Below are 26609 nucleotides of genomic sequence, written 5' to 3' on the forward strand. Positions count from 1 at the left end.
TTTGTTTGGATTCTTTTCTTTGTGCCAAGTGGATGGACAAGAATGCCTAAGAACCTTGTTTAGCTATCTATGCTTTTCTCGTCTCAAACTCTATTCATGATACATCACAAAATTTGATCAAGTCAGATTCGAACCACTCTGTGTGAGGAGCACTCGGAGTCCCCGATTCGTCATAGACTTAAACTTCCAAAACCTCTTAGTGATTCTCGGTCTGACCGATCCTTCCATTTCTGTCCTACCGAGATCATCAAGTTGATCTGAGTTTTCAATCTCGGTGCAACCGATTTGAACTTTTCGGTCTCGCCGATTTGCTGTAACTGAACACAATTATGCATCTCGGTGCCACCGAGTTGTTCCACTCGGTCACACCGACAGGGTCGAGCTATATATATAGCCATAGGAATTTTTTTGCAAATTTCTCCGAAACCCTTCGCCGTGCAACAGCTCGCTCTACCATCGTGGTCTCCGGATCGTCTCCTCGTCGCCAGCAGCCTCCTGTCGCTGGTCTCCGCCGCCGTCAACGGATTTCGTCCCCGCCGTTGCCGCTGTAGCAAGTCCACCGCCAAATTAGGGGTCAACAGTCAGCTTTTGCAGTATGTCTGATCAAAGTGACAGTCAGAACAGGTCAGAAGAGCAGATGGACTTGAGTGAGGGCACTAGTCCCTCAACTTCATATGAAGGGAGCAGAAGTACTCCTAGCAATTTGCCTAAGGCTGCAACTAGGCAAAGGAGGAAAAGAACTTCAGATTCAGAGGATGAAGATTACAAAGCTGAGGAATATGAGGCTACTTCCAAGAAAGTGGTGCACAAGAAGGAATATGGCTCAGCAAAGAATACAAAGCCAGGCATGAAGACCAAAAGGCCTGCAGGAAGACAACCAATGTCCAAGGCCAGAGCATCAACTCAACTGCCTAAAAGGCCTGATCCCAAAGAGCCAGTTGCTGAAGGAAATAAGAGGAAGGAAAGGGTCAAGAAGACCATGGCCAAAATTGTTGGCCAACCTTCCATGATGGAAGAGGAAGAGCTTGCTGCACTAGCTCCAAAGGCAGCTAAGCTTATGGGAGATGCAATCAGATCAGGGGCTGCAACATCCAAGCCCAAGGAATCACCCAAAGCTGCCTCCAAGGCCAAGCAAGTTCCAAAGAGGAATACTAGGAGTATTCCAGCTGCTGAGAAGAACAAGGCCCCAGTGCCCAATGTTGCTGAAGATTCAGAAGAAGAAGGACAGGTTCTAAGAAAGCTCAAGCCCAAGATACCATACCACAATGATGCCCATCCTGTGGCTGAGGACATGAATCATGAAGGATTCAGGGCCGAGACTGTGGAGAATGGAAAATCCATATGCTTCAAGAAGAAGAACTGCTGTTGACTACAGGTTCCACACAAAGGAACAGCAGGACTTCTATGAAACAATTCTGTTGGACAAGAAGCCCATAGCCTATGACATGAGGTGGGTTGACTGGAAATTCATCAAGGAAAATGAACAGCACTATCCTGGAGTGCAAGACAGCTTTGTTGCTTGTGGAGTTGCAGATTTTGTTGGACAGAAGTTCACCAACTGGAATGATGAGCTTATCATGCATTTCTACTCCACAACACACTTTTACCCAGATGGAAGAATAGTTTGGATGTCTGGAGGTATAAGGTACCAGTCCACTATTGAAGAATGGGCAAGTCTAATCAATGCCCCCAAGGAGAATGAGGATGACCTAGACATTTATGCAAAGAAGAAGTTGGGTCACAATTCAATGGCTCACATGTACAAGGAAATTCCAGACAAGGCATTAGAGACTCACAAGTTTGGATCAGTTCACTTTCTGCTGTCAGGGTTGCCAACCATAAATTGGATTTTGAGGCACACTTTGTTGCCCAAGTCTGGTGACCATAACATGATCAGAGGGCATGCCATCAACATGTTGCATGTGTTTGATGTGCCACAGCAGTTCAAAGTCATGAGCCTGATCATTGAAACAATCAAGAGGACTATAGCAGATCAGAAGAGGAGCTGTGGATATGCACCTCAGATTCAAGAATTGATAAACTCAAAGATGGGCACAGGAAAATATCAGTTGGATAAGGAACACTTTCCACTTTATCCAGACTTTGAGGACAATGAGGTTGTCATGAATGAAGATGATCCACAATCAGTTCAAGCTCAGGAGAAGAAGGAGAAGGCAAAGAGGGAGAAGGCTGCCAAGATGCCAACTCAAGAGGAGGCATCTGAATATTTCTTGAAAACCAAACAGGAGCAGCTTGGTTACTTGATAGCATCATCTCCGAGGATTGAGAAGGGGTTGGACACCCTAACTCAAAACCAGGAGAGCCTGGAAAGAATCATGGAACAAAAATTCTATGATCTAGATGTCAAGGTAACTGAGATTCAGTCAGTTGTGGAGCAGCTGCAGGATGACATGCAGGAGAGGAAGGGCAAGACTACCACCAATGTGTTTGCCAGAGTGCCCAGAGCCCAGAGGTCAGTTGCAGTGCTAGTGACATACATTAGAACAACAACTTCAGCACCAGCCACTGCCCCTACAGTTCAAGTGCAACCAGCTCTAGCACCAACTCCTCCAGCTCCATCCACTTCAACTGAAGCCTTCATCCAAGGAGCCATCTCTACACCACCACCAGAAGATCAAGCATGAGAGTCGATCTAGCACTATGCATTTTCTATGAACTTTTTGGTAACTTGTTGCCAAAGGGGGAGAAAAATGTATAGATCATAGGCTTCGAGAGAGAGAGTGTTGCTTTTGTTTTCTCTTGCTTTATTTGGTGGTTTTTCAATCTTTGTTTGCTTTTGGTTGAGATACTATGCGTGTGAGACATTGATGATCATGTGTTTGATCATAAGCTACACTTATGCATGCTTGATATTATCCTATCTATCTTATGTGATCACTCACTATGCTTGGTGATGAGTGCATGTATTCATTGTTTATTATTTTGAGCGCTCCACCAAGATGTATGTGACATGGAAGAGTAACCCATAAGCCTAATTCATTGTGCATTTGCAGTCCAAAGCAAATCTAAAACTATGCACAAATTTAGGGGGAGCTCTTGCTTATCACATACTTCTCAAAGCGACGATGTTATTTAAATTTTATTATCATTTTTCGAAGCTTTGATCTATATGTTGTCATCAATTACCAAAAAGGGGGAGATTGAAAGTGCAACTATCCCTAGGTGGTTTTGGTAATTCATAACAACATATAGCTGAATGAGCTAATGCTATTCCAAGACTATTATTTCAGGAAAGCTCAATGAATGGCATGGCATGGATGATGAAAGTGGATCCCTCAAAATACTAAGGACAAAGGATTGGCTCAAGCTCAAAAGCTCAAGACTCTTCATTTTACATTTTAGTGATCCAAGATCACATTGAGTCTATAGGAAAAGCCAATGCTATCAAGAAGGGATGAGGTGTTGCTTAATGAGCCTCTTGCTTCATGTGCTTAGTGATATGCTCCAAAACCCTCAACTACTTTCCCACATCCACAAATGACCTAAACCTAAAGCCAAAATCGGTCACACCAATTCTTTCTATCCGGCGCCACCGATTCCAAAAGTCATAGCCACTGCCACAAACCCTAAGCAAATCGGTCTTACCGATAGGGATCTCGGTCTCACCGAGATGGGGTTGCAATCTCTCTGTTTCCCTTCGTAACGTTTCGGTCTCACCGAAAAGAGCAAATCGGTCCCACCGAGTTTACCTGACCAACTCTCTGGAAAGCTTATTACCAAATCGGTCTCACCGAGATTATGTTATGCCCTAACCCTAACCGAATCAGCCTCACCGAGATGCATGTCAGTCCCACCGAAAATCACTAACGGTCACTAGGTTTACTAAATCGGTCCGACCGAGTTTAACGATTCGGTCCCACCGAGTTTGGTAAATTGTGTGTAACGGTTAGATTTTGTGTGGAGGCTATATATACCCCTCCACCTCCTCTTCATTCGTGGAGAGAGCCATCAGAACAAACCTACACTTCCAACTTACCATTTCTGAGAGAGAACCACCTACTCATGTGTTGAGGCCAAGATATTCCATTCCTACCATATGAATCTTCATCTCTAGCCTTCCCAAGTTGCTTTCCACTCAAACCCTCTTTCCACCAGATCCAAATCCTATGAGAGAGAGTTGAGTGTTGGGGAGACTATCATTTGAAGCACAAGAGCAAGGAGTTCATCATCAACGCACCATTTGTTACTTCTTGGAGAGTGGTGTCTCCTAGATTGGCTAGGTGTCACTTGGGAGCCTCCGACAAGATTGTGGAGTTGAACCAAGGAGTTTGTAAGGGCAAGGAGATCGCCTACTTCGTGAAGATCTACCGCTAGTGAGGCAAGTCCTTCGTGGGCGACGGCCATGGTGGGATAGACAAGGTTGCTTCTTCGTGGACCCTTCGTGGGTGGAGCCCTCCGTGGACTCGCGCAGCCGTTACCCTTTGTGGGTTGAAGTCTCCATCAACGTGGATGTACGATAGCACCACCTATTAGAACAACGCCAAAAACATCCGTGTCTCCAATTGCATTTGAATCCTCCAAACCCTTCCCTTTACTTTCTTGCAAGTTTCATGCTTTAATTTCCGCTGCCTATACACTCTTTGCATGCTTGCTTGAATTGGGTGATGATTGCTTGACTTGTCCTAAAATAGCTAAAATCTGCCAAACTCTAAAATTGGGAAAAGGTTAAGTTTTTATTGGTCAAGTAGTCTATTCACACCCCCCTCTAGACTTACTTCAAGGTCCTACAAGGGTTCCACCCTACAACACAACAACTACCTCCACGTCGCGAAACAGCCCTCCGCCGAGCGAGTCGTGTCCTTCTTCAGCCTGGCCAAACTGTTGGTGCTGCTGTTGATACTTCTATGGCTCTTGTTTCTGATGTGGAGGATGATTATGTGGCAGATTACGAGGATGAGGTTGATCAAAATCAGAACTACGTGCAACCACCAGGTCGTCCACATGCAAATAATCACAATGGTAGGGCTCTCCCTCAGGTACGAGATCATGACCATCTTCCTAAACTGAAATTGAATATTCCATCATTTGAAGGTAGATATGTTCCTGATATATATCTTACTTGGGAGTTAGAAACTGAACAACTATTTACACGTTTACAATATCCTGAGGAGAGACGTGTTCCTGCTGCTATTTGTGCTTTCACTAGCTTTGCATGTAGTTGGTGGTCTGAACATTGTAGATTATATTCTATTCCAGCTACTTGGGCTGCTTTGAAAACTGCTATGTATACTCGTTGGGTTCCACCATATTATCAACGGGAATTAATTCAAAAATTGCAGCGTTTAAGACAAGGAAAAAATTCTGTAGAAGAATATTATCAGGAATTATAAACTGGCATGATTAGATGTGGTATTGTTGAGGAGAATGAAGCTATGCTTGCACGTTTTATGTTTGGATTAAATAGAGAGATTCAGACCATTCTAGAGTATAAGGAGTATACTAATATCACTCGTTTATTCCATCTTGCTTGTAAAGCTGAACGTGAAGTGCAGGATCGACAAGCATTGTCACGAACTAACTTTTCTGCAGGCCGACCTTCATCATGGACACCGCGTGCATCTTCTACTTCAACTGCACCAGCACCTCCATCAGGTGCCACCTCCAGCCGGGATACAAGAAAGCAGGCACAACCACCATTATCTGCCAAGAGCGCACCTGCCGGGCCTCCACAGAGTTCTTCTTCTTCCATGGCATCAACTGGGCACACAAGTGATATTATTTGTCATCGTTGTAAGGGAAGAGGTCATTATGCGAGAGAATGCAAATCTCAGTGTGTGATGATTGCTACTGAGGATGGTGGGTATGAGTCCGCTAGTGACTATGATGAGGAGACGTTGGCTCTTATTACACGTGAAGAACACGGTGGAGATAATTCTGATCATGAGATGCATACATGGCTCCTGAAGACGCTGACAGGTATGAATGTTTAGTTGCTCAACGTGTTTTGAGTGTGCGGGTCACACAAGCTGAGCAAAATCAAAGGCATAATTTGTTCCATACAAAGGGAGTTGTGAAGGAACATTCTGTGCATGTTATCATAGACGGAGGGAGCTGCAACAACTTGGCTAGCATGGAGATGGTGGAGAAGCTATCTCTGACCACAAGACGACATCCACATCCTTACTACATCCAATGGTTCAACAACAGCGGCAAGGTTAAGGTAACACGTACTGTTCGTGTGCATTTTAGTATCTCTACATATGGTGATTATGTTGATTGTGATGTGGTACCTATGCCAGCATGTTCCTTATTACTTGGTCGACCATGGCAATTTGATAAAAATTTTGTACACCATGGTAGAAACATCATATCCTCTTGTTCATAAGGATAAAAATATTACATTGCTTCCTATGACTCCTGAGTCCATTTTGAAAGATTATATTAATAGAGCTAATAAAGCAAAACAGGAGAAAAATAAGAGTGAAAATCAGATTGTGGCAAAAGAATTTGACCAACAAATGAAGCCTAATAGTAAACCATCTAGTGTTGCTTCTGAAATTAAATTGAAAAGTGCATGTTTACTTGCCACTAAATCTGATATTGATGAGCTAGATTTTAGAAAATCTGTTTGTTATGCTTTTGTGTGCACAGAGGCATTATTTTCATTCGAGGACGTGCCTTCCTCTTTGCCTCCTGCTGTCACTAACATTTTGCAGGAGTTCACTGACGTCTTTCCACAAGATGTGCCACCGGGATTACCTCCCATTCGAGGGATTGAGCATCAGATTGACTTAATTCCCGGTGTATTATTACCCAACCATGCACCATACCGTACCAATCCATAGGAGATGAAGGAGAGTATGCGTCAAGTACAAGAGCTGCTCGACAAAGGTTATATACGTGAATCCCTTAGTCCTTGTGCTGTTCCTATTATTCTAGTGCCGAAAAAGGATGGTACATCACGTATGTGTGTTGATTGTAGAGGCATTAATAATATTACTATTTGTTATCGTCATCCTATTCCTAGGCTAGATGATATGCTTGATGAATTGAGTGGCTCTACAATATTCTCCAAAGTTGATTTGCGTAGTGGATACCATCAAATTCGTATGAACTTGGAAGATGAATGGAAAACAACATTTAAAACTAAGTTTGGATTATATGAGTGGTTAGTCATGTCTTTTGGGTTAACTAATGCACCTAGTACTTTCATGAGATTAATGAACCAAGTTTTACGTTCTTTCATTGGACGATTTGTGGTAGTTTACTTTGATGGCATATTGATTTATTGTAGATCTTTGGAAGAACATTTGGAACATTTACGTGTTGTTTTTATTGCTCTATGTGATGAACGTTTGTTTGGTAACCTTGGGAAGTGCACCTTTTGCACCGATCGAGTATCTTTTTCTGGCTATGTTGTTACTCCACAGGGAATTGAAGTTGACAAAGCCAAGATTGAAGCTATTGAGAGTTGGCCGCAACCCAAAACGGTCACTGTCGGTGTCAAAACCGGCGAATCTCGGGTAGGGGGTCCCGAACTATGCGTCTAGGCGGATGGTAACAGGAGACAAGGGACACGATATTTTTACCCAGGTTAGGGCCCTCTCAATGAAGGTAAAACCCTACTCCTGCTTGATTAATATTGATGATATGGGTAGTACAAGAGTGGATCTACCACGAGATCAGAGAGGCTAAACCCTAGAAGCTAGCCTATGGTATGATTGTTGTTCGTCCTACGGACTAAAACTCTCCGGTTTATATAGACACCGGAGAGGGCTAGGGTTACACAGAGTCGGTTACAATGGGAGGAGATCTTCATATCGTATCACCAAGCTTGCCTTCCACGCCAAGGAAAGTCCCATCCGGATATGGGACGGAGTCTTCAATCTTGTATCTTCATAGTCCGGGAGTCCGGCCAAAGGTCATAGTCCGGCCATCCGGACACCCCCTAATCCAAGACTCCCTCAGTAGCCCCTGAACCAGGCTTCAATGACGACGAGTCCGGCGCGCAAGTTGTCTTCGGCATTGCAAGGCGGGTTCTTCTTCAAGTTCCATGTACCCGTCGAATAGTGTCCGGCTTCTAGTGCGTGTTGCCCTCCTCGGCTTCTGTGCCCCATAATGACCATCTTCCACGTGTCAAACGAATGTGAAAAGCCAGGAGATTTTTTCATTTACCCCCCGGTTGCGTTAATGAACCACCCATAAAAGAGACGGGGATTTAGATCCAATTCACACCATCTTCCCTCCGCGAGCCTTCATCAGAGTGCCTTCAACAGAGATCCATTCCATCATGGCCGGTCGGTGCAGCTCCTCCTCTCGCCTCTCCAGCCCTCGGCCCGGAGATTGGGGGCGGTGTTCCGTCCCTCATAGCGAGCTAGTAGTGCTTCAGTCCAAGGGGCTTCTCCCCCCAGCATATATGGTCCCAGTTCGAGCCGGGATTGCTACCTATAGCGGCGGAGAGCAGGCGGAGAGCGTTCCCAATCCCTCTCAAGGAGAGCGGGTATGACTAGTCCCTTATTTGATGAGAGGACTCGGATTTCCAATTCATCCGTTTCTCCGAGTGTTGCTGGAGTTCTACGGCCTCCAGCTACACAACCTCACGCCCGCCTCCATTCTGCACATTGCGGGCTTCGTGGCCCTCTGCGAGCTGTTCTTGGGCATTGAGGCCCATTTCACGCTGTGGAAGAGGTTGTTTTGCCTCGTGCCCCGTTCTTAGGAGGGGTCTATTTATCAAGTGGGCGGAGCCGAACTATGGCGCATCACCGGGACCGGATATCTATCCGGTACCCCAAAGAGGACGTCTGAGGACTGGCCCTCGGAGTGGTTCTATATAGATGACGTCCCCTGCCGGACCCTGTACGGATCGGCCTCCCTGAGTTCAGTAATGCTCCGTTGAAGAAGCGCCTGAGCTGGCACCCACGGAACCCTCAGAGGGAAACTGACAGGGACGTCCTTTACCTGATGAGCCGGATAAGGTTGTTGGCTCATTCCGGACTGACCCTGGTCAAGGTCATGGCCATATGCATTATGCGAGGGGTGCAGCCACTTCAATACAGAGGCCACCCCATGTGGGATTTCAACGGGGAGGACGACGCCACCCGGTGCGGTCGTAAGGGGCCAGATTCGGCCGCCACTTTAACGAGAATCTTATCCGCTTTGTACAAGGGAGAAGAAGAGGAATTCCTCCGTGCCAACCCGGAGGGCGGATTCTCCATGTACAATCCTCCCAGTTGGGTGAGCGAACATTTTCACCTGCCGACCCGCTTTCGAAATTCCCGTAATTGAGTACTTAGTCTAACAATGTTAACGCAGGAGCTGCGCCAGACTGTGAAGGAGATAAACAACCCTCCTCCACAACCCGAGGACCTGAAACGGTCCCTCGATCCGGACTCCCAAGAGGATCCGGACTTATGTGTGGAGTTAATTGACGGGGTGTTTCATCAATTGAGTAGGGATAACACACTAGTGGCCATTACGGCCGACTATCCCGGACTACTTCCAGCCTCAAAGGTAACTGAGACCGAAGTCCCAGTATTTTTAAGGAGATCCATCCATGCTTTATCTTGAATGCCGTGAACTAATAGTGTTTCGTTTCGCAGGGTAAATCCTTGAGGCGGAAGGCCGAGCCCGCGCTGGGCAGCCAACAAGGGCCGATGAAGCCAGGCGGGCCAAAAAGAAGTGCGGACCAGATCGAGATTCTGGCGCAACAGTACGGCGTGCAAATTTAACGCCTAGGGTGTATGCCCTTGAGTCTTACTAACGCTCATGATTTTCTTAGAAAGAAGAGAGCCCGCTGGACTATATCCGCCGGCCAAGGTTCAAGGCCGGGTCCGGAAGCGGAGACGGGCACGGGGCGCACCTCGGGCGTTCCTTCGACAGAGGACGTAGACGGGCTATCTGCCACCAATTCGGAGGTGGAGAGTGCCCTGAACCACAGGCGTCGCCGGATTGTTCTTCGTGACGCATGTTTTTCCCCAGAGGCGTTGGACACCTTTAATACAGGAGATGCGTATCTCCGTGCCGCTCAAAATGGTCTAGCCAGAGCCACATAGCAGTATGTAGAAGACATACAGGTGAGTAAAATTGAAGGTTATATATGTCAGTAGCCCCCGAGACTTGAAACAGTGAAGATAATTGTTTTAAGTATCATGTGCTATGCAGTGTCTTACAAAGAAGAATACAAAACTGTCCCAGGAGCTTGAAGAGTGCAAGGCCCAACTCGAGGCTGCACTGGCCACTTCCGAAAATGCCAAGGAGACGCCCTCAGGTAATATATGCTTCGAAAGATAATTCCGTTATGAAGTGCGGCAGGTGTGCAACTCTGACTATAATAGTGCAGATGGGGCCGGAGTAAATCCAGACAAGCAACAACTCCTACGCCAACTAAAGGCTGGCGAGAGCATGCTGACGAGGGTGAGGCAAGAGAAGAACAAACTTCAAGACGCCAATACCCAGCTGGGCGAGGAACTAAAGGATGTTCGTATTCAGCTGTCTGCTTCCGTAAAGGAGAATCGGCAACTTCGACGCGGCATTTTTAGTAAGTGCTTGAACGAATCTTCGAAAAAAGAATTCGGCGAGGAAGTCGATTAACAAAGCTATGTCTGTAGGTCTGCTGACAGGTCGTCCTACGGAGGAAATGCCCGGTTCAATGGGAGACCTTCTTCCCGAGCTGTTGCAACTGCACGAACGAGTTCGGCAGGCAATGCAGAGCGTCATTCAGGCTATGTGGCCATCCCTCTCCTTGCCCGAAGGCCTTGGGGAGCTTACAAAGAAGCTGGAGGGAGTGCGGCAGTGCTTCCGGTTGTGGAAGATATCGGCCTACCATCAAGGTGCCAGGGAGGCCTGGTCCATGGTGAAGACTTGGTACACGAAGGCTGACCCAAACCACATGGCCGAGGTCGGCCCTATGGGTCCTGACGGAAAGGAGATCCCTGTCAGCTTAGTATATGGCCAGGTAGAGCTGGCTGCAAAGTATTCCCAACAGGACTGTAAATTAGACGGCCTGTTGGATGGTATTGAAGAAGAATATACCAAGTTGGATTGACTCTGTAATTTAGAATGACATGAAAAATGCCTTCTAGCCGGATTGTAGATCGTTTGTCATTGCGGACCTTTTCGCTTCGACGCCTGGACCCTATAGTCTGGAGTGTGTCCGAATTCCCTCCCGATTATGTAAGAACCGGGGCATGCATGGAGACAAGGCGTAGGGGTCATAATTGCTTTAGCAGACAAGTGCCCAACTAGTTGTGTTATATTACATGGTTAGTAAGAAACATCTTCCGTGGAGAATAGTTCCGTTAGGGGTTCCTTTCCCTGGGAGGCATGCCCTAAAGTGCATGTCCGAACTGCTAAAAAGAGCAGAAAAGCATCTGGGGGCAGATAAATAAACACGAAAGATCATATTTTAGTTCACCGACCGAATATTCCGTTAAGAACGCTAGCTTTCGGCTTCACCCAGTCTGAGGTACACATCCGGCTGACCCGGCAGTAACAATCGCAGAGGTGCTCCCTTTACCACCTAGCCGAACGAACGGGAACGTAGGGGTAAGCACAGGAGCCAGGCAACCCAGCTTGGCCAAAACTTAAGTCATATCGATGCATATAATGGTGTATAAAAGGTTCATGCAGAAGTGTCACACATGTTTTGGGCATGAGGCCCGTTTTATATAAACTTCTGATAAAGAAGCCCCCAGGTATGATGAGCGTGGGTGGCGCGTCAAGTATGTGCGAACAACGCACATGCAAGCCCCTAAGGGCTTGGGAGAAAAAAGGTAGGGAGAGGGAGTGAAATCCCGGATAGCTAATGTGAAAAAATAAAAATAAAAATAAAAAGGGGACAGAGGAAAGAGACGAACACGGAGTCCGGCGCTAGGCGTAGAATCTTCGTAGGCGTGCTGCGTTCCATGGGTTCGGCTCGAGTCGGTTGTCCGATGCGTTTCGCAGACGGTACGCTCCACCAGTCAGTACTTGGTCGATTATGAAGGGACCCTCCCATTTGGGCTTTAGTTTGTCCTTTTTCATGTCCGGCAGGCGTAGAACTAGTTCACCAACGTTATAAGTTTTGGCTCGTACTTCTCTGCTTTGATATCTTCGAGCCTGCTGTTGATAGAATGCGGAACGAGCTTTTGCCACGTCGCGCTCCTCCTCCAATGCGTCCAAGCTGTCCTACCGATCGAGCTCGGCTTCTCTTTCTTCGTACATGCGCACTCGAGGTGAGTCATGAATTATGTCGCATGGCAGTACTGCCTCTGCGCCGTATACCATAAAAAATGGTGTGAATCCGGTAGTGCGATTCAGCATGGTCCGCGGCCCCCAGAGTACGGAGTCAAGCTCCTCTACCCAGTGCGTGTTAGATTCCTTGAGGGATCGCACTAGTCTGGGTTTGATGCCGCTCATAATGAGACCGTTGGCTCGCTCGACTTGACCATTGGTTTGAGGGTGATAGACTGAAGCGTAGTCGAGCTTAATGCCCATGTTTTTGCACCAGAGTTTAACTTCATCGGCCGTGAAGTTTGTGCCGTTGTCAGTTATGATGCTGGGGGGACGCCGTAACGGTGTACGACCCCGGATATGAAGTCTATCACCGGTCCGGATTCGGCCGTCTTTACAGGCTTGGCCTCTATCCATTTGGTGAATTTGTCCACCATGACCAGTAGATATTTTTGCTTGTGGGTTCCTCCTTTAAGGGGTCCAACCATGTCAAGCCCCCAGACCGCAAAAGGCCAGGTAATGGGTATAGTTTGTAGGGCGGTAGGCGGCAGGTGGCTTTGGTTGGCGAATAACTGGCAACCGACGCATCGCTGCACTAAGTCCTGAGCGTCTGCCCGGGCCGTTGGCCAATAAAATCATGTACGGAAGGCCTTGCTTACAAGGGCCCGGGCTGCGACGTGGTGCCCGCCAAGTTCGGCATGAATTTCAGCCAGAAGGTCTCGCCCTTCCTCTTCGGAGATACACCTTTGAAGGACTCCGGTTGTGCTTTTCTTATAAAGCTCTCCCTCGTGGACTTTGTAGGCTTTAGATCGCTGCACTATGCAGCGGGCCTCGTTTTGGTCCTCGGGAAGTTCCTTCCTAGTTAGGTAGGCTAGGAATGGTTTTGTCCATGGGGCAATGACTGTCATTATTGTGTGGGCTGACGGTGTTGTTTCGTTGGCGGAGCCACCAACTGTGTCAGAGTGTTCGGTGAGGGGCAGTGCGGTTGTGTCCGGGCTATTGTTTCCGGACTCTCCCTCCCATGATACGGATGGCTTGAACAACCTCTCTAGGAAGATGTTGGGAGGGACGGCATCACGCTTGGCGCCGATGCGTGCCAACACATCTGCTGCCTGGTTATTCTCCCGGGCTATGTGATGAAATTCGAGCCCCTCAAACCGAGCTGACATCTTTAAGACGACGTTGCGGTAAGCTGCCATTTTCGGGTCCTTGGCGTCGAACTCTCCATTTATTTGGGATATTGCGAGGTTTGAATCCCCGCGGACCTCTAGGCGCTGAATGCCCATGGAGACTGCCATCCGGAGACCATGTAGAAGGGCCTCGTATTCGGCTGCATTGTTGGAATCCGTGTACATTATCTGAAGTACGTATTGGACTGTATCTCTGGTTGGGGACGTCAGAACGATGCCAGCCCCCAGGCCAACCAACATTTTGGAGCCGTCGAAGTGCATGGTCTTGTTGGAGTATGCGCCGTACTCTTTAGGGAGCTCGGCTTCAGTCCATTCGGCGATGAAGTCGGCCAAAACCTATGACTTAATAGCTCGCCTTGGCTTGTAAGTTATGTCAAACGGGAGGAGCTCGATGGCCCATTTGGCAATCCGGACCGTTGCGTCGCGGTAGTTTATAATATCATTAAGAGGTACTTCGGATGCCACTGTTATTGAACACTCTTGAAAATAGTGTCGCAGCTTCCGGGATGCCATGAACACCGCGTATGCTATCTTTTGATAATGCGGGTACCGTGACTTGCATGGAGTTAGGACAGTGGACACGTAGTAAACTAGTTTTTGGAGAGGGAACTTGTGTCCATCGGTTTCTCGTTCGACGACGAGCACCGCGCTTAGTTAGGAACTGTGTCCAGAATTGCCTGGCCGATTTCTCTGGCTGCTGGATTATGTGGCTTAGGTCATCGGCGTCTGGTGGTCGCACGTAAGTGCCCTGGAAGTTGTCAAGGAATGCGGATTCTAGGTCCTCCCAGCAACTAATTGACTCTGCTGGCAGGCTGTTAAGCCAATGTCGAGCTAGTCCTTTAAGCTTGAGCGGGAGGTATTTGATGGCATGGAGATCATCACCACGGGCCATGTGGATATGAAGGAGATAATCCTCGATCCATACCGCAGGATCTGTTGTGCCATCATATGATTCGATGTTCACGGGTTTAAAGCCCTCGGGGATTTGATGATCCATTACGTCGTCTGTGAAGCATAGTGGGTGTGCGGCGCCCCTGTATTGGGCTATATCACGACGCAGCTCGGATGAGCTTGGTTTGTTGTATTCGGCCTGGCCATACTTATCATGTCCGGCGTGACGGCTAGCGTCACGTGAAGCGGGGCGCCCATGCGATCCGTAGATCGATCTTGTTTGCCTTGCCTTATTCTCCAATATGTCTCGCAGGTCTGTTGTGTCTCCCTGTACTCTGGTATGTTTTGAGCGGTGCCGGGGTGCGGCTTGGGTCGAGGGCCTGAAGGCCTCTCTGTCGCGGCCACGGGGTGGCCAATCGGGCGCATCGTATGCTGGTGATGTAGGTTTAATTGCTTCCTCCTCAAGTTGGGGTAGCAGCTTGCGCTTTGGGTAGCTCTTGGAGGGGCGCTCGAGTTTATACTCTTCGGCCGCCAGGACTTCGGTCCATCTGTCGGCTAGCAAGTCTTGGTCAGCTCTAAGCTGCTGCTGTTTTTTCTTGAGGCTGCTTGCCGTGGCCATAAGCCTGCGTTTGAAACGCTCTTGTTCGACAGGATCCTCTGGCACGACGAATTCGTCGTTGTCGAGGCTTGCCTCGTCTTCGGAGGGAGGCATATAGTTGTCATCCTCAACCTCTCTGTCGGCCGCTCTCTCATGAGGGCTGGCTCCTTCGTCCTCCTGCACTGAATCCTGCTAGAGGGGGTTATCTTCGGCACTGTCCGGTGTGTTGTTATCTCCGGTGCCGGAATCGCCGTTTTTGCTATGGCGGGACTTAGAGCGGCGCCGCTGACGTCGGCGCTTGGGTTGCTTCTTGGAGGGGTCATCCTCCATTTTTTCCTCGCCATCCCCTGCTTTGGGGGTGTCCACCATGTATATGTCATATGACGAGGTGGCTTTCCAGTTCCCTATAGGTGCTGGTTCTTGGTCATCTCCTTCATCGGCGTCCATACCGTCGATGTCTTCGGAGTCAAAGTCGAGCATGTCGGTTAAATCGTCGACAGTGGCTACGAAGTGGGTGGTGGGTGGGCCTCGAATTTCTTCATCGTCCGTATCCCAACCATGCTGACCATAGTTCGGCCAGGGCTCTCCTGACAAAGAGAGAGACTTTAGTGAATTCAAGACATCGCCAAAGGGCGAGTGCTGAAAGGCGTCCGTGGCGGTGAACTCCATGATCGGAGCCCAACCGGGCTCGATCGGAAGAGGTGCGGGATATACGGAGTCCGGAATGGAGTCCGGCACCTTGGAGTCATGGGCCCTGCAAAGGACTAGGCTGGTATTCGGCTCTATCGCCATAGAGATTGCGGCTCCCGGGGTGGCGTCCAACCGTCCATCCCCGACTAGCACAGTCGGCTCCGAGCTAATGGTCGGAGCGGGCACCTGAGCGACACTTTGGGCGTTGTCCGGCGGCAGAGCTAGATCATGCCCATCGTGACAGTGCGGCGTGCTCAGCCGTGGCTCGAATCTGTCGAAGATCAAGTCCCCGTGGATGTCGGCCGTGTAGTTTAAACTTCCGAACCTGACCTAATGGCCAGGGGCGTAGCTTTCGATCTACTCCAGATGGCCAAGCGAGTTGGCCCGCAGTGCGAAGCCGCCGAATACGAAGATCTGTCCGGGGAGAAAAGTCTCACCCTGGACCGCGTCGTGGTTGATGATTGAAGAAGCCATCGGGCCTAAGGGCGATGACACAGAGGAACTCTCAATGAAAGCACCAATGTCGGTGTCAAAACCGGTGGATCTCGGGTAGGGGGTCCCGAACTGTGCGTCTAGGCGGATGGTAACAGGAGACAAGGGACAGGATGTTTTTACCCAGGTTCGGGCCCTCTTGATGGAGGTAAAACCCTACTCCTGCTTGATTAATATTGATGATATGGGTAGTACAAGAGTGGATCTACCACGAGATCAGAGAGGCTAAACCCTAGAAGCTAGCCTATGGTATGATTGTTGTTCGTCCTACGGACTAAAACTCTCCGGTTTATATAGACACTGGAGAGGGCTAGGGTTACACAGAGTCGGTTACAATGGGAGGAGATCTTCATATCGTATCGCCAAGCTTGCCTTCCACGCCAAGGAAAGTCCCATCCGGACACGGGACGGAGTCTTCAATCTTGTATCTTCATAGTCCGGGAGTCCGGCCATCCAGACACCCCCTAATCCAGGACTCCCTCAGTCACACAAGTGAGGAGTTTTCTTGGTCTTGCTGGATTCTATAGGTGTTTTGTGAGAGATTTCAGCACCATTGCGGCACCTCTCAATGAGCTTAAAAAGAAAGATGTGCCTTTTGTTTGGGGTACCGAACAGGAAGAAGCCTTCAGGGTATTGAAAGATAAGTTGACACATGCTCCTTTACTCCAACTTCCTGATTTTAATAAGACTTTTGAGCTTGAATGTGATGCTAGTGGAATTGTATTAGGAGGTGTGTTATTACAAGATGGCAAACCTGTTGCATAATTTTCTGAAAAATTGAGTCAGCCTAGTCTGAATTATTCTACTTATGATAAATAATTATATGCTCTTGTTCGGAAACATGACAACATTATTTATGGCCCAAAGAATATGTTATACACTCTGATCATGAATCTTTGAAACATATTAAAAGTCAAGCTAAACTGAATCGTAGACATGCTAAATGGGTTGAATTCATTGAGACTTTCCCTTATGTCATTAAACACAAGAAGGGAAAAGAATATGTTATTGCTGATGCATTGTCTCGTCGCTATACTATGCTTTCACAACTTGACTTCAAAATATTTGGTTTGGAGACAATCAAAGATCAATATGTGCATGATGCTGATTTTAAAGATGTAATGCAGAATTGTAAAGAAAGAAGAATGTGGAACAAGTTCGTCATTAATGATGGATTTGTGTTCCGTGCTAACAAGCTATGCATTCCAGCTAGCTCCGTTCGTCTTTTGTTGTTGCAGGAGGTGCATGGAGGAGGATTAATGGGACACTTTGGCATGAAGAAGACGGAGGACGTACTTGCTACACATTTCTTTTGGCCAAAGATGAGACGGGATGTTAAGCTTTTAAAGCTAAGTCACGACTCAATCCTCATGGTTTATATATGCCTTTGCCCGTACCTAGTGTTCCTTGGGAAGATATATCTATGGACTTTGTTTTAGGTTTACCTCGAACAAAGAAGGGGAGGGATAGCATATTTGTTGTTGTGGATAGATTCTAGAAAATGGCACACTTTATACCATGTCATAAAAGCAATGATGTTGTTAATGTTGCTGATTTGTTCTTTCGTGAAATTATTCGCTTGCATGGTGTGCCAAATACTATTGTTTCAGATCATGATACTAAATTTCTTAGCCACTTTTGGAGATGTTTATGGGCTAAGTTGGGGACTAAACTGCTTTTTAGTACTACTTGTCACCCCCAAACTGATGGACAAACTGAAGTAGTCAATAGAACATTGTCTACTATGCTTAGGGCTGTTTTGAAAAATAATAAGAAAATGTGGGAGGAATGCTTGCCTCATATTGAATTTGCTTATAATCGTTCATTGCATTCTACTACTAAGATGTGCCCTTTTGAAGTTGTGTATGGTTTCCTACCTCATGCACCTATTGATTTGTTGCCTCTTCCATCTTCGGAGAAGGTTAATTTTGATGCTAAACAACATGCTAAATTGATTTTAAAAATGCATGAGTTAACTAAGGAAAACATTGAGCATATGAATGCTAAATATAAACTTGCTGGAGATAAGGGTAGAAAACATGTTGTGCTTGCACCTTGAGATCTTGTTTGGTTACATTTGTGTAAGGATAGATTTCCTGATTTGCACAAATCAAAGCTAATGCCTCGTGCTAATGGTCCTTTTAAGGTGTTGGAGAAAATAAATGATAATGCATATAAACTTGAGCTGCCTGCAGATTTTGGGGTTAGTCCCACTTTTAACATTGCAGATTTGAAGCCTTATTTGGGTGAGGAAGATGAGCTTCCATCGAGGATGACTTCATTTCAAGAAGGGGAGGATGATGAGGACATCAATACCATTTTTACACCCACAACCCCTACTATACATATACTAGACCAATTACTAGAGCTCGCGCATGCCAATTAAATTATCAGGTACTTTCGTTTCTTGGTAATGATTCTAATGTTCATGAGTATATGATGCTCCCTAAATTAGATACATTTGTTTTGCTTACAAATGAAGGGCCTAGCTTGGAGAAGGATGAACATTGGAGCAAGAACAAGCATGGATATGATGGCATGCGCAAGGGGAACAAGAACGGAGTTACAAGTGATGATTTCAGGACTTTGAAGCCACCATAATGGGTGCATTAAGCCTTGGACGAAATATACAAGATGCCACTTCATAAATTTCATCCCGAGGCTATTCTAGGTGCTGCGTCACCTTATTATTGGGCCAGGCCCATTTAATTTCGAAATACATAAGTATAGGCTATTTTTAGAGTCCGTATGTGTGGGGAAACAAGAGATAGGATTGATTTCGGACCCCTCCACCAAGGGCCACGAAATTCCCCCCCTCTTCCTCCATATATACAGCCCTTAGGGCACCATTTAGACTTTGGGTTTTGTTTAGATTAAAGTTTGCCATAGCTGCAACTTCGCGTACTTCGTTTGTGTTCAACGACCAGACAAAGACGTCACAGAACCCCACCTTGATCAATAAAGCTTTCATCTTATATTCGCAATATCCAGATTGCAATCTCAGTTTCTTGCTTTTTCTTCGTTTCCTCGCAAACAGACCCTCGTGGTCAGGTTGATCGTGCTCCGGCGTAGTAAATAACTTCTCGGAGTTGGTTTAGCGATTGCTAAGGCGCGACGTCCTCACACGTTCGTAGTCGGATCATCAAAGTCGACTTCCACCAAAGCGATATCCATCATCTCATCGAAAGATGGGACACCTTCGCCTCTATCATTTGTGAGCTTTGCTCCTTCACCTTCCCTCTTGTGGATCAAGACCCCCTAGGGAAGAATCCTTGTGGATTTCAAGACCTCCATAAGGAGAAGACTATCTTCAAGCCCCCATCTCCTTTGGATTTGGGATGAACTTTGCCATTGTATCTTTCCTTTGATTGTGTTTGTGACTTGTGGATCTTGTGTTGTTATTCTAGTGGATGTGTAATCAGGAATTGTTGGAGTGATTTCCTCTTTGTGTTCTTGTTGTTGCTCTCCCTTTCCCCCTCCAAGTGTGAAAAGACCCCTCCCAGGGTTCTACCCTACATCACATGCTGAGTCAAGGCATGTTGCTAATGTGATGTGGAGCATCCTTCCATCATCTCCATGGACTCTACACCGACACATCCAACCCCACGAGGACCCATGACAAGACCTAGAGCACGTGCTTTGGAAACCGAGGTGAACTCCTTCCTACTTGACTTGCATATGGACACGAATGGTACATGGTTACTACCTCACCAAAATACGCTATGCCTCCTTAGGTATGAAGAGGAACATCACCAAGAAGCTCAGGAGCATCACCAAGGAGAAGGAGGACCACCCCAAGGACTTGCGAACCAAGACAACAGACAATAGCAGCAGCACAGGAGGTTCCAGGTGACCCCGTGCGCACGGCCGCCCGAGACCCCGTGCCCGCGGACTACACAGGAAGTTGGCACCGGAGCACCCCGTGCGCACGGGGTCGTACCATGCCCACGGGACCCCGTGCCCACGGGCCCAACTTACCCCGTGCGCACGGGCCTCCCAGGATGGCCGACTGAGATTGCGTTTCCGGCCCCTCTTCATCTCCTTTGATCCCAAGGCTATATAATCCATACCTAGGACCATGTTTAGGGTTAGCAAAGTATTAGATGAGATATTTGTGAGCTTTGATCCTTCACCTTCCCTCTTGGTGGATCAAGACCCCCTAGGGAAGAATCCTTGTGGATTTCAAGACCTCCATAAGGAGAAGACTAACTTCAAGCCCCCATCTCCTTTGGATTTGGGATGAACTTTGACATTGTATCTTTCCTTTGATTGTGTTTGTGACTTGTGGATCTTGTGTTGTTATCCTAGTGGATGTGTAATCGGGAATTGTTGGAGTGATTTCCTCTTTGTGTTCTTGTTGTTGCTCTCCTTTTTTCCCTCCAAGTGTGAAAAGATCCCTCTTAGGGTTACACCCTACATCATCTTGGTATCATGAGCCACGTTGATTCACGTCTTGGAGTCCTTACCTTCCACTTTGTAGCTTGTTTTTGTTGTTTTTCGTCCTAATCCGAAAATCCCCACCAAAAATAGCCCCAAAAACTTTTCTTGCAATTTGTTGATCTTGTGAGATTTGGTTGTTTTATTCCACGAATTTGGTGTTTGGCAAGTGGATCTACCCCTCCATCTTCGTCCCCACCCTTCCACCGTTCGAATTTGGCCAAAAACATGGAAATTACCACGGGTTCAGAGCAGTTCGTCCGCTCACATAGGACCCCGTGCACACGGGCCATCAGGACCCCGTGCACACGGGCCTCACTTACCCCATGCGCATGGACTATCCAGGGAGTTTCGGCCATTTTCTAATTTTCTTCATTTCGTTTCCCCACCACCTCTTGTGTTCTTCCGCACCATTCCACGTGTTTGTTTGAGTTTGGGTCACGGTTTCTCTCGTGTCCTAAGGTGTTTCAGCTACCTAGGCGCGAGTTGGTATCATCATCATCGCCACCAATCTTCGACTCGGACAACACATCGGCTTCGACAACATCATCTTCATCACTACCGTGAGCAAGGATGGTAACCTCGACGACGCCTTTGTGCTCCCTTGCCATTAACTTGATAGCTTCGAGCCCTTTTGCATAGCTTAGCCATCGAGACTAGCTTGTTGAGTATTGCCGGGCCACGCCTTAGTGCACCATTTAGTGTTCCGTCCCTCCCATGCATTTACTACTTGTTACCTCGTTGTGTGGCTCGTATATCAAGCATCGTGGCATAGTTAAAAAAGAGAGAAAAAGCTTTTAAGCAAAAGAGAAGAGAAGCAAAGAGCTTATAAGCAATAGCATCGACCCTCCTAGCATACATACATTATCTTGGTCATCATCCATAAGCATACTTGGGATAGTGAGACGAGTGATTTCTCTATTCGGTTGGTGCACTAGCATATCTAGCCCATTAGTGCAATCGAGCTAGCGTCTCTCTAGTATCCGTACGACAAGAGCTTTTCCCATGGTTCGACATCTTCGAGCTCACCTCTTGGTTGTGCGGATCCCATTTATCTTCTTTGTGTGTGTTACTCGTGTTAACTTTGGAGGTGATCTATTTGTCTTACTTGCCATTTGTGAATCTTCTCAACTTTATCAACATCTTGACTAACATTTGCTTGAACTATTTGTGCCTTTTCCTAACCGAGCTCCTCCATAGGCCATTTACTTGTAGGTGTGAGAAACAATTCCCAGTACCAATTCCCCTATTATAACATCACGTGGGATCATACTAGTTACATCCACAATCTTCGGCAAAGGTAACTTTGGTTTTGTCCTCTCATTTTCCTAGTCACCAACACTTCCATATGATGGATAGGCCAAGTTCTTCTACCAACCCACTCTTCATTGAGCAAGACGACGACATGTCATCATTTGTCACCAAGAGCCACCTCTTTGGTGCACAAAGAGCGCTGCATCAAGAGCAACAAGAAATGAACGACCGCATCGACAACCTCGCCACCGACTTGCGACTCTCCGAGCAACGTACACGGGACTACTTCGACAACAAGCTCGACGTGCACAAGCAAGAGAATGATGCAAGAATGGACGAGATCCGTGCTTTGTTGGTGAACCGTCCTCCTTCAACTTCTTCATATTCAAGACGGAGCCACTCAAGTCGACACTCCGCCGACACCTTCTTCGGCTCAAGTACACCGTCATCAAACACTCTTTGACGAGCCGCGCGTCAAGACCTTCATGCATCTCGCAACCCGCTACATGACAAGCATTCACAAGAGCAAGTCGATGAGCAAGTACCTCATCCTCAACCACACAAAGTAGCTTTTGCTCAAGCTCAAGAACGACAACAAGAAAGCTCAAGAACGACAACGACTACGGTGCCAAGAGGAAGAACGAGCACGTCTACACCAAGAGGAACAAGACGCCGAGGCTCAAAGTCTTCAACAACAACAACAACGGGAAGCGCAAGCTCTTGAGGCGCAACTTGACCTTCAAGAATCAAGTCGAGCCATCGAAAACCGCAATCGCGAACGACGCAATCAATAGGAAGCCCTTTGAGAAGAAATCCAAGAGAGGAACTACCAACCACGTGTGCACCATCAAGTTCCTCAAGCTCCTCCACAAGCTCGTCAAGCTCCACCTCAACCTCAAGTTCAACAAGAGGAAGTTGACCATGGACTTCCTCCGCGTCAAGAGCGTCATCATCACCATCGCCAAAAACACAATGAAGAGCAATGCTATGGCAAGCTTCAATTCACCATGCCCAAGTTAAATGGAAGCAATGATCCCGAAGAGTACCTATCATGGCCATTGAAGGTCGACAAAATCTTTCGTTTGCACAACTATAAAGAAGAGAAGAAGATCGCTATGTCATCACTTGAGTTCCAAGACTATGTGCTCATATGGTGGGAACAAGTCCTTGAGCGCCGAGAAGCAAGAGGTGACCCTCCAATCACCACTTGGGCTCAAATGAAGGATGTCATGCGAGCATGTTGTGTGCCCACCTACTACAACCGTGATCTCTTCAAGAAGCTACAACTCCTCAAGCAAGGAACAAAGAGTGTTGAAGAATACTACAAGGAAATGGAGATAGCCATGATTCGAACCAATGTCAAGGAAGATGGTGAGCAAACAATGACACGTTTCTTGAATGGACTCAATCATCCCATCAAGAAGATCGCCGACTTCCAACCCTACTCCAACCTCATTGAGCTCGTGCATCAAGCGACCAAGGCAGAACATCAAGTGCAAGATGACTTCAAGTACGCCAAGTACTCATCCAAGACATACGCTTCTCCAACAACCAAGCGTCAACAACTCCTCCGACATCTACATCAACCAAGCCTTCTCCAAGAAATGACGACAAGCCAAGTTACAAGAAAACTTCGTCAAGTTCAAATTGTCTTCCTCCTACTACAAGCGAAGCATGCTTCTTCATCTACTCCGACCGATGAGACCATCAAGACAAGCTCCTTCAAGTGTTTCACTTGCGGCGGCCGAGGCCACAAGTCCTATGAATGCACAAACAAGCGCACCATGATCCTCAACGACAACGGCACCTACGACTCAATGAGTGAAGATGAAATGGAAGCCCATGAGCAAGTGGCCATGCACCGGCGCGTGAAGGAGGATGAAGATGATCGAGTCTTTTGTGATGAGGATTCGAGCCCCGCTCTCATTGTGATGTAGGGCGGAACCCTATGGGGCCGATCTTTCACATTTGGAGTGGATCCTATGGGGAAACACGAAGAACGCGCAGAAGAACACAAGGGAAATCACGGGGAGAAACGAGAGAAACACTCAACCGACAAGGAATCGATCACACGAGGGCTAGATCACCAAAAGCACAAAGTAGCACGAGATCCAAAATCAACAAAGGAAGATACAAGAGTAACCGTTCTTCTCCGTGAGGAGGTCTTGATTGTCTTCTCCGGATGGAGGCCTTGAATCCGAATGGATCTTCTCTGAAGAGGCACGGTCCCTCACGTGGAGTAGATCCGGTACGGATGAGCAGAGCTCTATCTCTAACTGATCTATCCCAATGCTGACCCTAAAATGTAGGTGGGAATGGAGTATATATAGTCTAGGGGCAAAGAAGCGTACATGGGCCTCGTCCCTACACTGTGCACAGACAAGAAAGGCTGGATGTACGGGCGTCGGGCCGGATGTCCGGTGGCTCGCGAGGGGCCGGATGTCCGGGCTGAAGGGCCGGATGTCCGGGCTGGTGCAGATGGTCGTTTTGTTCTCTGGATGGGTGACGCCGGATGTCTACTCGGAGGGGCCGGATGTCTGTTGCTTCGGGAGGCGCCGGATGTCCGGGGTGCTGGCCAGATGTCCGGGCTGACGGGGCAACCTTCTATGCTCCCTGGACGCTAGTGCCAGATGTCCGGGATTTTGGCCGGATTTTTGGTGAGTGGGGCCGGATGTCCAGGCTGGACGCCGGATGTCTGGTCCCTATAGCTTCTTCTGTAGAGTCCTGGCCGTGTAGATCTCCAGGGGTCGGATGTTCGGGGTCCTAACCGGATGTCCGGTGCCTGGAGGCTATTCTTGCCTTCTTCCGTGGGTTCTCTTCTTCCCTGGACTTAGGGTCTTGACCATCTTCATGTGCATCCTCGGGAGGGTCCTCTTGGTACCTAATCATGCTTAACATTCTGAATTGAGGTAGTAGCCATGTCTCAAGAGGATCATGTGATATATCACTAAGGAGAGAAGTCACCTCGGTCTCGAGAGCTCTAGCTCGTGCTCTAGTCATGGGTCCTCTTGGTGCTTGGTGAGACGATGGAAGGTCCATGGGGATGACCGAAGGATGCTCCGCATCATCTCCCCCCCCCCCCCCGTTGGGAAAGATCCGACCTCAGATCGAAATCCTCATCACCATGGTATGGGGAGATATCAGAGGCATTGAAGATATTGCTCACGTTGTACTTGTCGCGTGGGAGATTGATCTTGTAAGCATTGTTGTTGTAGCGTGCTAGCACCTTGAAGGGTCTATCAGCTTGAGGTAGAAGTTTGGACTTGTTCGTTGGGGAAGCGGTCCTTGCGAAGGTGTAGCCACACGAGGTCTCCAATGTTGAATATCATGGGATGCTTGTTGACGTTGAGCGGTCACGAGTCGTTGTACTTGGCGCTTGATGGTGTGCCTTGTATCTTCATGCATCTTCTTGATGTAGCTTGCACGGGCACTTGCGTCGAGGTTGGTGCACTCGTGTAGAGGAAGAGGTAGAATGTCCAATGGGGACAACGGGTTGAAGCCGTAGACGACCTCGAAAGGGGACTTGCCAGTAGTCGAATGTCTTGCACGGTTGTAGGTGTACTCGGTGATGGGTAGACAATCCTCCCACTCCTTGATGTTCTTCTTGATCAACACGCGAAGTAGAGTGGAGAGTGTACGGTTGCTACCTCTTGAGCACTGCGTTGGATTTCCCCGAAGAGGAGAGGATGATGCAGCAAAGTAGCGTAAGTATTTCCCTCAGTTTTTGAGAACCAAGGTATCAATCCAGTAGGAGACCACGCACAAGTCCCTCGTACCTAGACAAAACAATAGCAACTCGCAACCAACGGTTAGGGGTTGTCAATCCCTTCACGGTCACTTACGAGAGTGAGATCTGATAGAGATAATATTTTTGGTATTTTTGATAGATAGATGCAAAGTAAAAAGTAAAGGCAAAGTAAAACAAAGCAAGTAAATAAAGTGATAGAGATTGATATGATGAGAATAGACCTGGGGGCCATAGTTTCACTAGTGGCTTCTCTCAAGAGCATAAGTATTCTACAGTGGGTGAACAAATTACTGTTGAGCAATTGACAGAATTGAGCATAGTTGTGAGTATATCTAGGCAATGATCATGTATATAGGCATCACGTCCAAAACAAGTAGATCGAAACGATTCTGCATCTACTACTATTACTCCACTCATCGACCGCTATCCAGCATGCATCTAGAGTATTAAGTAAAAATAGAGTAACGCCGTAAGCAAGATGACATGATGTAGAGGGATAAATTCATGCAATATGATAAAAAAAAGCCTTCTTGTTATCCTCGATGGCAAAAATACAATACGTGCCTTGCTGCTCCTTCTGTCACTGGGTAAGGACACTGCAAGATTGAACCCAAAGCTAAACACTTCTCCCATTGCAAGAACTACCAATCTAGTTGGCCAAACCAAAAAGGATAATTCGAAGATACTTGCAAAGATAACTCAATCATACATAAAAGAATTAAGAGAAGAATCAAATATTTTCCATAGATAATACTGGATCATAAACCCACAATTCATCGGTCTCAACAAACAAACCGCAAAAAGAAGATTATATCGAATAAATCTCCACGAGAGAGGGGGAGAACATTGTATTGAGATCCAAAAAGAGGGAAGAAGCCATCTAGCTACTAGCTATGGACCCGAAGGTCTGAAGTAAACTACTCACACTTCATCGGAGGGGCTATGGTGATGATGTAGAAGCCCTCCATGGTGGATGCCCCCTCCGGCGGAGCTCCGGAACAGGCCCCAAGATGGGATCTCGTGGATACAGAAGGTTGCGGCGGTGGAATTAGGTTTTTGGCTCCTGTTCTGATCGTTCGGGGATACGTAGGTATATATAGGAGGAAGGAGTACGTCGGTGGAGCTCCGAGGGGCCCAC

The sequence above is a fragment of the Triticum aestivum genome, chromosome 2B (genome assembly GCF_018294505.1).
Source record: "Triticum aestivum cultivar Chinese Spring chromosome 2B, IWGSC CS RefSeq v2.1, whole genome shotgun sequence".
NCBI lineage: Eukaryota > Viridiplantae > Streptophyta > Magnoliopsida > Poales > Poaceae > Triticum > Triticum aestivum.